Genomic DNA, 13,926 nt, shown 5'->3' with positions numbered 1-13,926 from the left:
TCATGTTGACAACTTTGAGAGGTTTTACTGCCATTGCAGCATCGGTCTAAGTTTGGCATGAGAAACTACAAGAGAGGCTAACCAGAAAGGCAGACTACCTGCTGTCATTTCTTCTTACTGAGCATTGTATGTCTTAAATTTGCATGCTCCAGGTAAACTTGCTAATATTCTGGTGGTGTGACTATAGCAGTCATGAATTCCTCTCACGTCATGCTCACTGTAAATGTGTATCTCTGTGAATATTGTTAAAGATTGTGGAGACTTTCTTCAACTCTGGAAGGGTCTCATTGCTAGTTATTCCAATATGGCTGGCAGACCAGTTAGTGTTCATGTTATAGGAGAGTTGCTTTTGAGCCCATCACCTGTTATTTTCCCTCCTTGCCACAGGCAACAAATTGGAGAATTAGTTTTTGGCCAAATAATCATATAATTTAGTCAAGATATCTATCACTGGTTCTCAAAGATTTCCTCAAAGTCCATAAACTGATATTTTTCCAAATATCAAGTATCCCATCCTCCTCACCAGAACTGTGGGGGACTGACTACTTTACTCACAAGTTAGTAAGATACCTTGCTGCGGTTATACAGATGCCGACCGAAGACCCAAGTCTTCTGGGTCAGAAACAAAGAACTTTATTACTCCCTAAAAAATAACAGCCAGAGTATCAGCATAGTTGCACATTAACCTGGAAAGCCCGATATAATCTGCATGAATAGTGGCTGACTCATAATAGTGCAATGAGCTTAATTGCTGTTGTTTTTATGGCAAGTATTGAGTAAAAGTATTCTTTGTGTGGAAAGAGGCATAATATGACCTCTTAGAATTGGTAGTTGTGTAAACAATCCTTTAAAATGGTCTTGGGTGAGGGGAGATCAAGGCCTTGTAATCATGAAATACTCTGCAAGATGTATGCAAATAAAAGAAGCCCATAGAGGACTGCCTCCAAACACTGTTTAACTAGTACCCAAAGTACCCAAACATTATCAGCACCCCAGAAACTATCTAAAACTATCTAAAAAGAATTGACTAGCATATTCTCATTTGTTTCTGATTTTATTTGCTGGAACTTACAGCGATGATACCCATCCATATTATATGTTATCGTAGATTGTTCATTCTTTTTGCTGAACAGTATTAAATTTGGAAATACAGCACAACAATGTATGTATCCATCCTATCACTGATGTGCATTTAGATATTTTCCAGCAGGAAGTTGTTATGAGTAGTTCTGACCTGATCATTCCAGTGCATGGCTTTTGATGAACATACTTACACATTCTTTTTGAGTATATACCTAGTAGTAAACTCACTGTGTCTTAGAACATGCATTCAGCCTAACAAAATTCTAAAGTGATTGTGCTAATTTAAATTCTCTACCAACAGTGGTATATGAGAATAACATTTGCTCAAGTTTTGCATTTTTTATCTTTTTCATTTTAGCCATATTTGTGGTTATACAATATTATCATATTGTTTTGATTTGCACACCCTCGATGACTATACCCTTGAGTATTTTATTGGCTATTTATATGTTCCCTTATGTGATATAATGCTCGAGTTTAAACTACATTTCTATTAATATTTTTTGTCTTTTTTCTACTAATTTCTGTAAGAATTTTGTGAATTTTTCTGAATCAAGTCCTTTGTTAAATATAAATATATTTTGCATACATGTTCCGTTCTGATAGTTGCCTATTTACTCCTTAGTGCTATTTTTTGATGACCAGAAGTTCATAATTTTTAAATAGTGTTACACATACACACAAATAAATGTACCCATCCCTCCAACTCCCCATACACATAGGCACTGTATATCTTCTTCAATCTTTGTTTCAAAATCTTGAAGTTATTAGCCTATGATTTTTTAATAAGCTTTTGTTTTAACATTTACAATTATATTAATCATTCATCTGGCTATGTAAGTGTCACAAATTACTTTTTTCCAGGTGACACAGCACCATTTATTGAAGACTATCCTTTCCCTACTGTGTGAGGTGTTCTCTTTGTTATAAAACAAGTGACCCTTTATATGCAAGTCTTTTCTTTCTATTCTGTTCCACTATTCAATTTTTCTGTTCTTGCACCATCACCTTTCTGTCTTAATTATCTCAACTCATAACAGGACGTAATATTTTGTAGTATTACTTCTTTAGCCATGCTGTTTTTCCTTTAAGATTACTTTATCTGCTCTTAGTCCAGACTTTGCATTTCCATACAAATTTTTGAATCAACTTACTTTTTTAAAGAATTTCTTTTATTTGAGAAAGAGAGAGAATGAGAGAGAGAGAGAGAGAGAGAGAGCATGAGCAGGGGGAAGGGCAGAGGGAGAAGCATGCTCCCCACTGAGCAGGGAGCCCTATTCAGGGTTTGATCCAAGGGTCCTGGGATCATGACCTGAGCTGAAGGCAGACGCCTAACTCACTGAACCACCCAGGCACCCCAGCTTTTAATTTCTTAATGCACATATAAAAACAAAGTCTGAAGAATAATATATAGCAAATTATTTGGGGGAAATTGAGAACTTTAGAATATTGAGCTTACCAATTCATGATTCTAGGATATTGTTCTATTTATTTAGCTTGTTTCATTTTTCTCAATGTTTTGTAATTTTCAGTTGAAGAAGACTTTCATTATTTTAATTAGATTTATTACAATAAATTTGATGTTTTTCTTGCTAGTGTAAGTGGTAATTTAAATTTAATTTTCATTTGTCTTGGGGTACCTGGGTGGCTCAGTTAGTTAAGTGTCTGCCTTTGGTGAGGGCCATGATCTCAGGGTCTTGGGATTGAGCCCTGCAGAAGGCTCCCTGCTCAGCTGGGAGTGGGCTTCTACTTCTCCCTCTACTGCTTCCCTGCTTGTGCTTTTTCTCATTCTGTCTCTCTCAAATAAATAAATAAATAAATAAATAAATAAATAAATAAAATCTAAAAAAATAATTTTCTTTTGTCTTTTCATGGTCCAAAAACCAAAGTTAATTTTTGTGTGTTCATGTTTAATTGAGTGACTGCTATATTAGCTTATTAATTTTATTGTCTTATATGTATATTCTTTTGAATCTTGAAAGTATACAATACTGTTTTCTGTAAACTAGGAAGTTTTATTTTTTCTTTCCAAGTCTCATGTTTTGCATTTATATATACTATATTGCACTGACTATACCGACATTGCAATGTTGAAGAAGAGTGGTGATGTTGGACATTCAAATCTTATTCTTGACCTTGAGAAGGTATGGTAAGTCAAGTGGTTCACTATAATATGAAACACTTTCTTGTAGAATTCTTTATCTTTCTAAGAAAGGTATTTCAAGGCTATTGTGTTTTAATATAAATGTATCAAATATTAATGTGTTTACTATTGTAAATATTTTCTGTACCAATCAATTTTGCATGTATCTATGTTCATATGTTATTTTTACCTTCTCCATTAATCAGCTGAATTATTTGATTTGAGTGATTTTCAAATATTAAATATTTTTCCCTTTCTAGATTAAATTTTACCTGGATATAATGCATTATCCTCTCTAATATATTGCTAGAATTGATTTAATAATTTCTCATAGGAACTTTGCATCTACATGCAGAAAAAATGTTGGTCTTTAAATCTTTCTTTTTTGTAATGCCTTGTTCAGTTTTGTACTAAGTTAATTCTGGTTTTATGATAAGAATTAAGAAACATTTGACTTATTTCTATTATCTGGAAGAGTTCATTAGTGATAGACAATCAGTTTTGGGAAAAAAAATCAGTGAAGCTGTCAATTTCAAAACTATTTCACCGATGAAGTATTCTCGACTTAAGATGTTTTAAAAATGATTTTTAAAATTTGTCTTCATTTCTTCCTTCAGATTTGTTGTGTGTCACCCAAATTTGTTTTCATAAAATTCTTTCATCTTTTTGATATCTGCAAAATCTGTAGTGATGAATATCTTCACTTTCATTCTTAATACCAGTGTGTTAAAGAATGTTGAGTGCGTGAATTAAAGTAGTTGTCATACAAATATCATAGCTTTCTTTGTTGCTATATTTTTCAGATGAGGGTAGTTTATGCTGCAATAATACTTAAGCTTATAATGTTAGTGGCTCTACAGACATATGTTAATTTCTTGCTCATCCAAAGTCTTCTGCAGATTTTGGCGAATCTCCAGGGCCTCAAACCAAGATATCTCAATCTTGCTCCTCCGTTACCTGAACATGGGCATTCTAAATAATGCATGGCAGGAGGCAGAGATTGGTGATTTACTCTGTAACTTTCATGCTCTCAGACCACATATGATACACATATCTATCTGCCAGTTCTGTTTCACTGACAAGAACTGCTCCTATGGCTCCTTTTCAGCATAAAGGGACTGGGAGGCTAGGTTTTCTGTGTATTCACAAAGAAAAGGAGGTATCAGTGAATATCATTAATGTTTACCGTGGTTGGGAGTGATAGCTTATATGGAGTATGGATATTTTATCTTGGTTTGCAAATTATTTCGACCCCAAAATTGTCTTTTAAAAAGTTATATTTTATTCATGTGCATATACGATAATTTTTTAAATTAAGAATTTATTACTTATCATGAATCACTGGGACTTTGTATTCTGGAGTTAAACAATTTTTGCATGGATCCAAATTCAGCCAGTAGATATAAATGATTTTGCTCGTATCATGTTAAAAATATTGATCTATTATTTAAAACCAAAAATCTACATTTTTTGGCATCTCTTTAAAAGTAATTATACTAGCAATTACCTGAAACTGAGTAGCAGATGCCGTTTTTTGGATAGTTTAAAAATGCTGTATTTCACCTAATTCTCACCATTTTCTATTTTTTATATACCACTCATTAAATCCTGGTAGCTTTTGAACTTACTGTCTCCTAGTATTCCCATGTATATTCATATATAAATATTAACCCTGTGACAATTCAGAGATATTTTTATTGCTTTAAAATTACCTGTGATTATTCTCCAGCTAAGTGCTAAATTATGAGTATAGGTAAAGAAAATGTGTTAAAACATTTTGTGCTTAGGGGTGCCTGGGTGGCTCAATTGGTTAAGCATCCCACCCTTGGTTTCACCTCAGGTGATGATCTCATGGGTCATGAGATGGGGCTTTGCATAGGGCTCCATGCTCAGTGGAGAGTCTACTTGAAGATTCTCTCCTTCTGTGCACCCCACTCATGCATGTGCATGCACTCTCTCTCTCTCTAAAATAAATAAATCTTTTAAAAAATTTGTACTTAATTGTTAGCTTGCCCAATAATGTTGGGAACATGACGAAAAGATAAAATAAATATGTATTAAATTTTATAGAAAAACTATTGTTTATATGTTAATTTTTTTCTTTCTTTTTTTTTTAATTTTTTTTTTTTAAAGATTTTATTTATTTATTTGACAGAGATAGAGACAGCCAGCGAGAGAGGGAACACAAGCAGGGGGAGCGGGAGAGAAGGAAGCAGGCTCACAGCGGAAGAGCCTGATGTGGGGCTCGATCCCGTAACGCCAGAATCACGCCCTGAGCTGAAGGCAGACGCTTAACCGCTGTGCCACCCAGGCGCCCCGACTTTTTTTTTTTTTTAATTTTTAAATCAGTGACAAACCATCTGGTAAAAAGACGAAACTACTTAAAATAGAAAATGCCATAGTGGTACTGTTCATTTTAAACTACTGATTTTGTTATCTAAAGAATTTATTTGGCAAAATGTTTGACAGAAAACATAAAAACTTATATTTCTTTATCAGATATATTGTTCAAAATATATCAAATAAACACACTTAGTTTTGTTTTGGGAATTGTTGTTTTTATTCAGTGTTTTCATGTGATATTGTATCTATAGTGTTTCCTTCATTTTATTACAGCACACTACTATGTTCAATTTTGTTGTTGCTGTTATTTTATATCAGGAACTGACTTCAGGCTGATGTAACTGGGTTTCTCTCTTTGTGTACTCTGTTTCACTGCATGCCTACTAACTTGTCTCTGATTTTTACAAGATCAATGTAACACTACAGAAAATTTGGATTCAAAAGATAATACTATTTTATATGCATTGCTCTATTTTATTCTAGAACAGAGTATTCTTTTAAATTTGTGAGGAAGACTGATGATACACCTATACTTATGAACAAACACTAGAGCCTTAAACTGAAATAAGAAAAATGACTTTGGAATATTTCTGGTGTGTCAATTCTGACATGTAGAGACCTTGGAAGTTATCACTCCTATCCTTACAACAAGAATAAGGAAAACATCCTGAAAATCAAAGACTTGTCATGGACTCATCAGACAACTGAAGTCACAAGGAAAACCACTACCTGAAACTCATAGCCAAAGTGACCTTACGGAAAGCAGAAGCTACTGGATCTGATAGTATACATAAATGTAACTTTGACAAATTGTTGGAGGCAGTGTATAGTGTGAAAGAGAAATTCCTGAGGCCACAGTTTTATGGTTTTTATCTCCTGACATTCCACATGATTTCCATGGTAAATAGTCAAGATAAAGCTCCTTGGGGCTACCATGAGCCATGAAGGCCTTTGGGAGTTCCTTATGGAAGTTCACCAAGCCAATGTCTACAGCCCCAGAGCCCACTATCTTCAGCCCGGGGCAACAAGTTAGTCTTTATTCTACTGTTTCCAAGATTCAACTGGCAACTTTGACTTCCAGGTCCTAACGGTCAGAAGAAAGCTAGGTGTGGTGCAGCTATAATACACATTGCAAATTCCAATGAACTTCTGAAGATGGTATGAAATACAGAGGAAATTCCACAGCAGATGTGAATTCCATTTGTGATTATTAGGGAAAGGAGCTCCAAGACAGAAACATGCACTCTTGGTCTACCAAAAGGGGGTTCAGATGCTTCTGGTTTCAGAAAATAGTTCCCCCTTGGGCTATTACCTCATTCCTTTCACAGGGACTGTGGCACTGTGGTTTTGGCCTTGGGAAGAGTGATGATAGTTTGTTGTACTCAGCACTGTGTATGGCCCCCAGATGGATCGACTGACCAAAGAGCAAGCGAAACAGAGTCCTACCCACGAGATTCACTTTCTCCACCTCTTCTGGCTCCCAACTCCATACCTCTTGTTTTTTTCTGGGTCTTCAGTAGTACTCCCCACCTTCTGCTCTTCTTTTATAATTATCACTTTGGTCTAACATTACCCTTCTCCTCCTACCTCTGGTGAATTGTTTGCCGTGCCCCTCTACCTCTCTCCAGGTTTCTGTGTTGAGGGACAGGGGACATTTCTGTGCCAGGTTTCTCCCTTGCCTGACTCCATCCTTTTGACGGGGTTGGGGTTAGAAAGGGACTGGGTCCCAAAATAGTTTTTGTGAACAACAAAAATACTATTGAATTATAACCCAGAATACAAAATAAATATTGAGTCCATATAGACATAAATAACTGATTCAATAAATTAAAATGGGGGAGGAAACACTAACCTTCCATACAGAATAATTTCAAATAATTTACGTAGGTACTCTCCACTCAAAGAGAGGGAGCATAATTCTCTGTTCCATAGGTGTGGACTGAGCAAGTGACTTATTTCAAAAGTGTACAATATGGAGGTAGGTGGGGAGGAAGAGAACTTTACAGTGGAGAAACCTTATAAATACCACCTCAGTCCAGTGAGTCATTGCCAACATCAACTGTCATTATGTTGCTAGTAAGCACAGTTGATAGATACGATAAAAATGGCACTTTACTTCTGTGATCTTCCCCCCAATACTCTGTAAATCCAGTCTTATCATGGGAAAAATATCAAGCAAATTCTTGAATCTTAAATTCTACACAGTACCTGAGTAGTACCCTTTTAAAACTGTCAATGACTCATGAACAAGCTAGGTTTGTGAAAATATTGCATCCAAGGGGAGCCTAAGAAAACAAATGTAAATGTAATTCGGTATCCTGGATGTGATTCTAGAACAGAAAAAGGACATTAGATAAAAAGTAAGGAAATTTAAGGATTTTTAATGGGCTTTATTTAATAATAATACATTAACAGTTGTTCATGAATTTTAACAAATGTGTACTAATATAAGATGTTAATTATAGAGGAAACTGGGTATTGCTATAGGAACTCTCTTCTCAGTTTTTTTGTAAGTCTAAAATTGTTTTAAAAATGAAATCTATAGGGGGGCCTGGGTGGCTCAGTCGGTTAAACGTCTGCTCCTGTTTCTCTCTCTGCCTGCTGCTCCCCCTGCTTGTGCTCTTTTCTCTCGCTCACTCTCTCTCTGTCAAATAAATAAATAAAATCTTTAAAAAAATGAAGTCTATAAGAGATATCACCTCACACCTTCCAGAGTGACTAAAATCAAAAGCACAAGAAAGAAGTGTTGGTGAGGATGTGGAGAAAAAGGAACACTCATGCACTGTTGGTGGGAATGCACACTGGTGCAGCCACTGTGGAAGAGACTATGGCGTTTCCTCAAAAAATTAAAAGTAGAACTACCCTATAACCCAGTAATCTCACTACTGGGTATTTACCCAAAAATACAAAAGCACTAATTCAAAGGGATGTATACACACTTATGTTTACTGCAGCATTATTTACAACAGCCAAATTATAGAAGTGACCCAAGTGTCCATTGATAGATGAATGGATAAAGAAGATGTGAGATATATATATATATATAGAGAGAGAGAGAGAGAGAGAGAGAGAGAGAGAGAGAGGAAATATTATGTGAAGAAAAATAAGCCAGTCAGAGAAAGACAAATACCATATGATCTCATTCATATGTGAAATTCAAGAAACAAAACAAATGTTCAAAGAAAAAAAAAAGAGAGGAAGAGGAAAACTTATAGAGCTATGAAAAATCTAAGCATTCTTTTAATTAGTAACCTAGGTTTATTTCTTTTGGATAAATGTAGGTTTCCTTAAAGGCCATATAGCTTATCAAGGAAATATTAGAAAAGAATTACACATTCATTGTAAAAAATATTTTTTTGTAATCCACTAAGCGAAATCATTTGTCATATGGACTCAGATTATTTTATGATAGAAATGAAAAGAACAGGGGGAAATCTCAATGTCCCTTTAACGCAATGTTACATTTTTAAGTATGTATTCTACGGTAAAATTTCCTCACATGTACAAAGATGTATGTACAAAATTCCTGCCTTCACTACTATAATAGCATAAAAATAGAAAACTATGTCTCTATCAATATGCGAATAATTAAATGAGTTATGGTACATTGTGCTATGAATGACAATGAAGCACCACGATGAAGTAGTGTGTGTATTTATTCATTTGCTCTGATGGGGAAATCATTCAAGGACATATTAATAAATGCCCCAAAACGGTCATAGAAAAATAAATGTCTAATATCATTGTACTCATGTAACCATAGTCCTTACAAAACTAAATGACATAAGGATAATGAAAACAAAAAAGAAAGTACTATACACAAAAATTGATTTAAAACATCACATTAGGACTGCATTTGTAGCATTTGGCAAAGTACCCAGAAACAAAAAAATAGCAGTCTTCCACAAAGGCAGGAGGAGGGAATCTCTCCGCCTTTAATTTTAGACACAGGTAAAATGCCACCTGGGGAGGAGAAGCAGTAAAAGCCATATACTCCTAGAGGAGAGGAAGAAGACACTCTTGGGCCTGGAATCGTGTACTGATACAAAGTGGAGACCTGCTACCACTATGAGAGTTAGCAACATCCTCCTGCCCAAGACCACACAGAGCTTCAAGGCAGAGACTACTGCCATGGGAAGAAAGGCACTGAGAAAACCCTACCCATCGTTCCCCGGAACATAGACCGTGCTTGAGACTAAGGCAACACCAGTTAAGTCAGAGAACCCTCCTGCCTCTTCTTTGAGTCTTGGACTAAGTAACAAGCAACAATACTTTACTTCTGGGGAATATGCTGCAATTCATGGATACAGGACCTACAGATTGTTGGAACAGGAAAACTTAGAAAAATCCTCTGGCATGATAGACCGTACCACAAGCATAAAGTAGACTTAGCCTATTGCTGATAGAATCAGTCTGTGGTGCACTGAAAATAACTATAGCAACAATGAAATACAAATTCAACTCCAGACTATATGGACTATACCTCTGTGACCTGAAGTAACTAAAATATTTTGCAGTGAATAAAAAAACACAATATATCAATATGTATTTGAGGGGTCTGCCTCCTGGTGAAAACCTATAGGTTCTTAAGGCTAGTTTTTCAGGTCTGACCGCACACAATTATAAAAGGTTTACCTGACAGTCCTCCCAGGAAAGCTGCTCTCCCCACACGTGGCTTGGTGCATAGCCAGTACATTGCACTCTGTGAAGGAAGCTGTAGTCAAGAATTCAGGCCCTTTGGCCTACCATGCTTTCTGCATGTCTGTACTCCTAGCTTTGGCGCCTCCTAGATCTCTATCTGAGTCCTTGGGCCAAGAGGTCTTCAGCTATCTCTGCTGAGGCTTCCTTGTGTGTGTGCCAGGAGGTGGCAGCAGTTAGGGGAGTAACACTGAAGACACTTCTCCCCAACATAAATACCCAATACTTTCCACTACTAATTTCCCTGTCTCACTCTTTCCCTCAGCACAGGATCCAAAACCTGCCAGAACCTTTTACTGGGACTTCCTCAATAGTGAGATAACCCTCCTCCCCCCTGGTGTTGACCAAAATGGAACAAGATAGGTCAGTGTTTTCTCCGATTTTAGACTCTTGGTTATACTGTCTCAATAACTGATTAAAGTCTTAACTATTTAATTTTTAACTATTTGTTTAACTGGCTATTCTGACACCTGGCAGTTCAAATCTCTCTGCCAGTTCAGCTGATTTCCTGACAATATTAAAGATGATATATGGAATTATCACATTACAAATATTTTTTGTAAAAAATATCATTGTCATGTAAAAGGTAATTTAGAAATAATCTAGACAAAGACAAATATATTGATATTTCTGAAATTTTCTGTAATTAAAGTTTCATGTTAGAAAATTTAAAAATTGTTCTTTCCCAAAATATCCAAAATATGCAATAAGTACATATGTAAGTAATTTATAATGTTGTTCCTGGAAAAGATATTAGAACATTGATGGATTTTAAAAATGTATGTCAATATTTAATATCTTTCAGGACTAAGGAATAAACTTTAAACAACTTTATCTTTTTTAAAGACTTTATTTATTTGGCAGAGAGAGAGAGCACAAGCAGGGGGACAGACAGAGGGAGAAGGAGAAACAGGCTCCTCACTGAGCAGAGAGCCCGATGTGGTCACCCAGGTGCCCTCTAAACAACTTTATTGAGAAGTGATTCTTTTTTTTTTTAAGATTTTATTTATTTATTCAACAGAGATAGAGACAGCCAGTGAGAGAGGGAACACAAGCAGGGGGAGTAGGAAAGGAAGAAGCAGGCTCATAGCGGAAGAGCCTGATGTGGGGCTCGATCCCTTAACGCTGGGATCACGCCCTGAGCCGAAGGCAGACGCTTAACCGCTGTGCCACCCAGGCGCCCCTGAGAAGTGATTCTTAATCTTGAAATATCAATGACATGCACATGTTTAAACATTATTTGTTTTATAATGTTAATTAGCAATGATAAGGCTAATATGAAAATACTACATTTAAAATAAATTGATTAATTTGAGATTATAGGTTTTCTCCAATATTTGAACATAATAGATTGTAAGACAAGAATATTAAATAATTAACATATTGTTTTTGATATTCTAGTGAAGCCATTTCCAGGTATCCTTTTAATAAACCAGATAAAAATAGAATATTAAAAAAAGCGGGTTGTATCAGGTATTAAAAATACTACAGGGACATCTGGGTGGCTCAGTCGGTTAAGTGCCTGCCTTCTGCTCAGGTCATGATCCCAGGGTCCTGGGATGGAGCCTTGTATTGGGCTCCTTGTTCATCAGAGAGCATGCTTCTCCCTCACCCTCTGCTGGCTGCTCCTCCTGCTTGTGCTCTCTCTCTCTGTGTCAAACAAATAAAATCTTAAAAAAAAAAAAACCTTCAAAAAAAAGAGATATTCAAATTAACAGAAAAAAATATTTGAAAAACATGATTACAGATTTTTAAATATTAAAAATAATATTAAAGTAATGCATCCATGAAGGCATTTTTCTCACTTCCATGGTGTAAAGATTTGTGATAGAAAAAATATATCTGTGAATACAGAATTTTTTGAAGTACATTGATAAAATTCACATTTTTATTAAACAAGAATGGTTTTATGCATGTATTATATCTTAAGTGTATATCTTTCTTGTTTCACAACTCTATATATGTGTGTGCATGCAGCTGAAGGTTTGTACATTGCTATGATATTATAGTTAATAATTTAAAAATGTAGAGGGTCATGATATGGATTAAAATTTAATTTTTGCCACTTACGTGTCATCTTGGGGAATTGACATTTATTTAACCTAAGTCTTCATTTCTTATCTATAAAATGAGAGTAATAATAGTACCTAACACATTGTGTTACAAAGATTATGTAAAATATATAATACATATGTGTGACTCTTAACTGTTTTTGGTAAAGAGAAAAAGAATACTTTGTTCTTTATCTTCCATTGTCTCTCTCTATGAAAAAAAATGCAGCTTTTTCAAGAAATATAGCATCAATATTACAAGTATTAATAGAAAGACATGTGCATGGAAGCATTAAATAATTTGTTTTCACTCTAGTCATATAAAATTAAATGGAGAGAATTGTGGTATAATGAAAGAATTAGCTTGTTTTCTAACAGCACATTCATTTTTAATCCATTACACTTGAGGAAATAGAAATAGTATGCCAAAGCAATCTTGAAAAAGAAGAATAAAGCTGGAGCTTTCACAATCCCAGGTTTCAAACTATACTACAAGGCTATAGTAATCAAAACATTATAATATTGGCACAAAATAGACACAGAGATCAATAAAACAATATAGAGAGCCCAGAAATAAGCCCATGCTTATATGATCAATTAATCTATCAAAAAAAAAAGGCAAGAATATACAATGGGAAAAATACAGTCTCTTCAACAAATGGTGTTGGAAAAACTGGACAGCCTCATGCAAAACAATGAAACTGGACTACTTTCTTATACCACACACAAAAATAAACTTAAAATGGATTAAACAACTAAATGTAAGACAAAACCATAAACTCCAAAAGAAAACTTAGGCAGTAATCTCTGAGAGATTGGCCTTAGCAATAGCTTGTTGACTATCTCATCAGGCAAGAGAAACAAAAGCAAAAATAAACAATTGGGACTATATCAAACTAAAAGGCTTTTGTGTGATGAAGGAAACCCCCCAAAAGTTAAGGGAACCTACTGAATGGAAGAAGACGTTTTCAAATAATATATTCAATAAGGGGTTAATATCCAAAATATATGAAGAACTCAGACAACTCAGCACCAAAACAATCTTATTTAAAAATGGGCAGTGGACGTAAATAGACATTTTTCCGAAGAAGGCATATAGATGATCAATAGACACATGAAAAAATGTTCACCAGTAATCCTTAGGGAAATACAAATCAAAAGCACAATAGAATATTACCTCACACCAGTCAGAATGGTTAGTATCTATTAGACAGGAAATAACAAGTGTTGGTGAGCATGTGGAGAAAAAGGAACTGTTGGTGGGGATGTAAATCAGTGTAGCCACCATGGAAAACTGTTTGGAGGTTCTTCAAAAAATTAAATATTGAACTATCATATAATCCAGCAATCCAACTCTGATTATATATCCGAAGGAAATGAATACAGTATGGAAGAGATATCTGAACTCCCATGTTCTCTGAAGCATTATTCATAATAGCCAAAGTATGGGAACAACCTAAGTGTCCATCATCATATGAGTGGATGAAGAAGAGGTTGTATAGATACATAGCTATGGAATATTACTAAGCCATAGGAAAGAATATCTTGCTATTCATGACAACATAGATGGACCTAGAAGGTATTATGTTTAGTGAAATAAGTCAAATA

General features: G+C 35.1%; 1 pseudogene; it reads left to right on the top strand.

Moving 5' to 3' along the window:
• Positions 1-3,170: 3,170 nt before the first annotated feature.
• Positions 3,171-13,926, top strand: part of LOC113251124 (40S ribosomal protein S6-like) — a 41,211-nt pseudogene continuing 30,455 nt past the window's right edge.

This window comes from Ursus arctos, unplaced genomic scaffold (genome assembly GCF_023065955.2).
Source record: "Ursus arctos isolate Adak ecotype North America unplaced genomic scaffold, UrsArc2.0 scaffold_10, whole genome shotgun sequence".
Taxonomy (NCBI): domain Eukaryota; kingdom Metazoa; phylum Chordata; class Mammalia; order Carnivora; family Ursidae; genus Ursus; species Ursus arctos.
The sequence above is the reverse complement of the archived record's forward strand: the minus strand, read 5'-3'. Positions and strand labels throughout refer to the sequence as shown.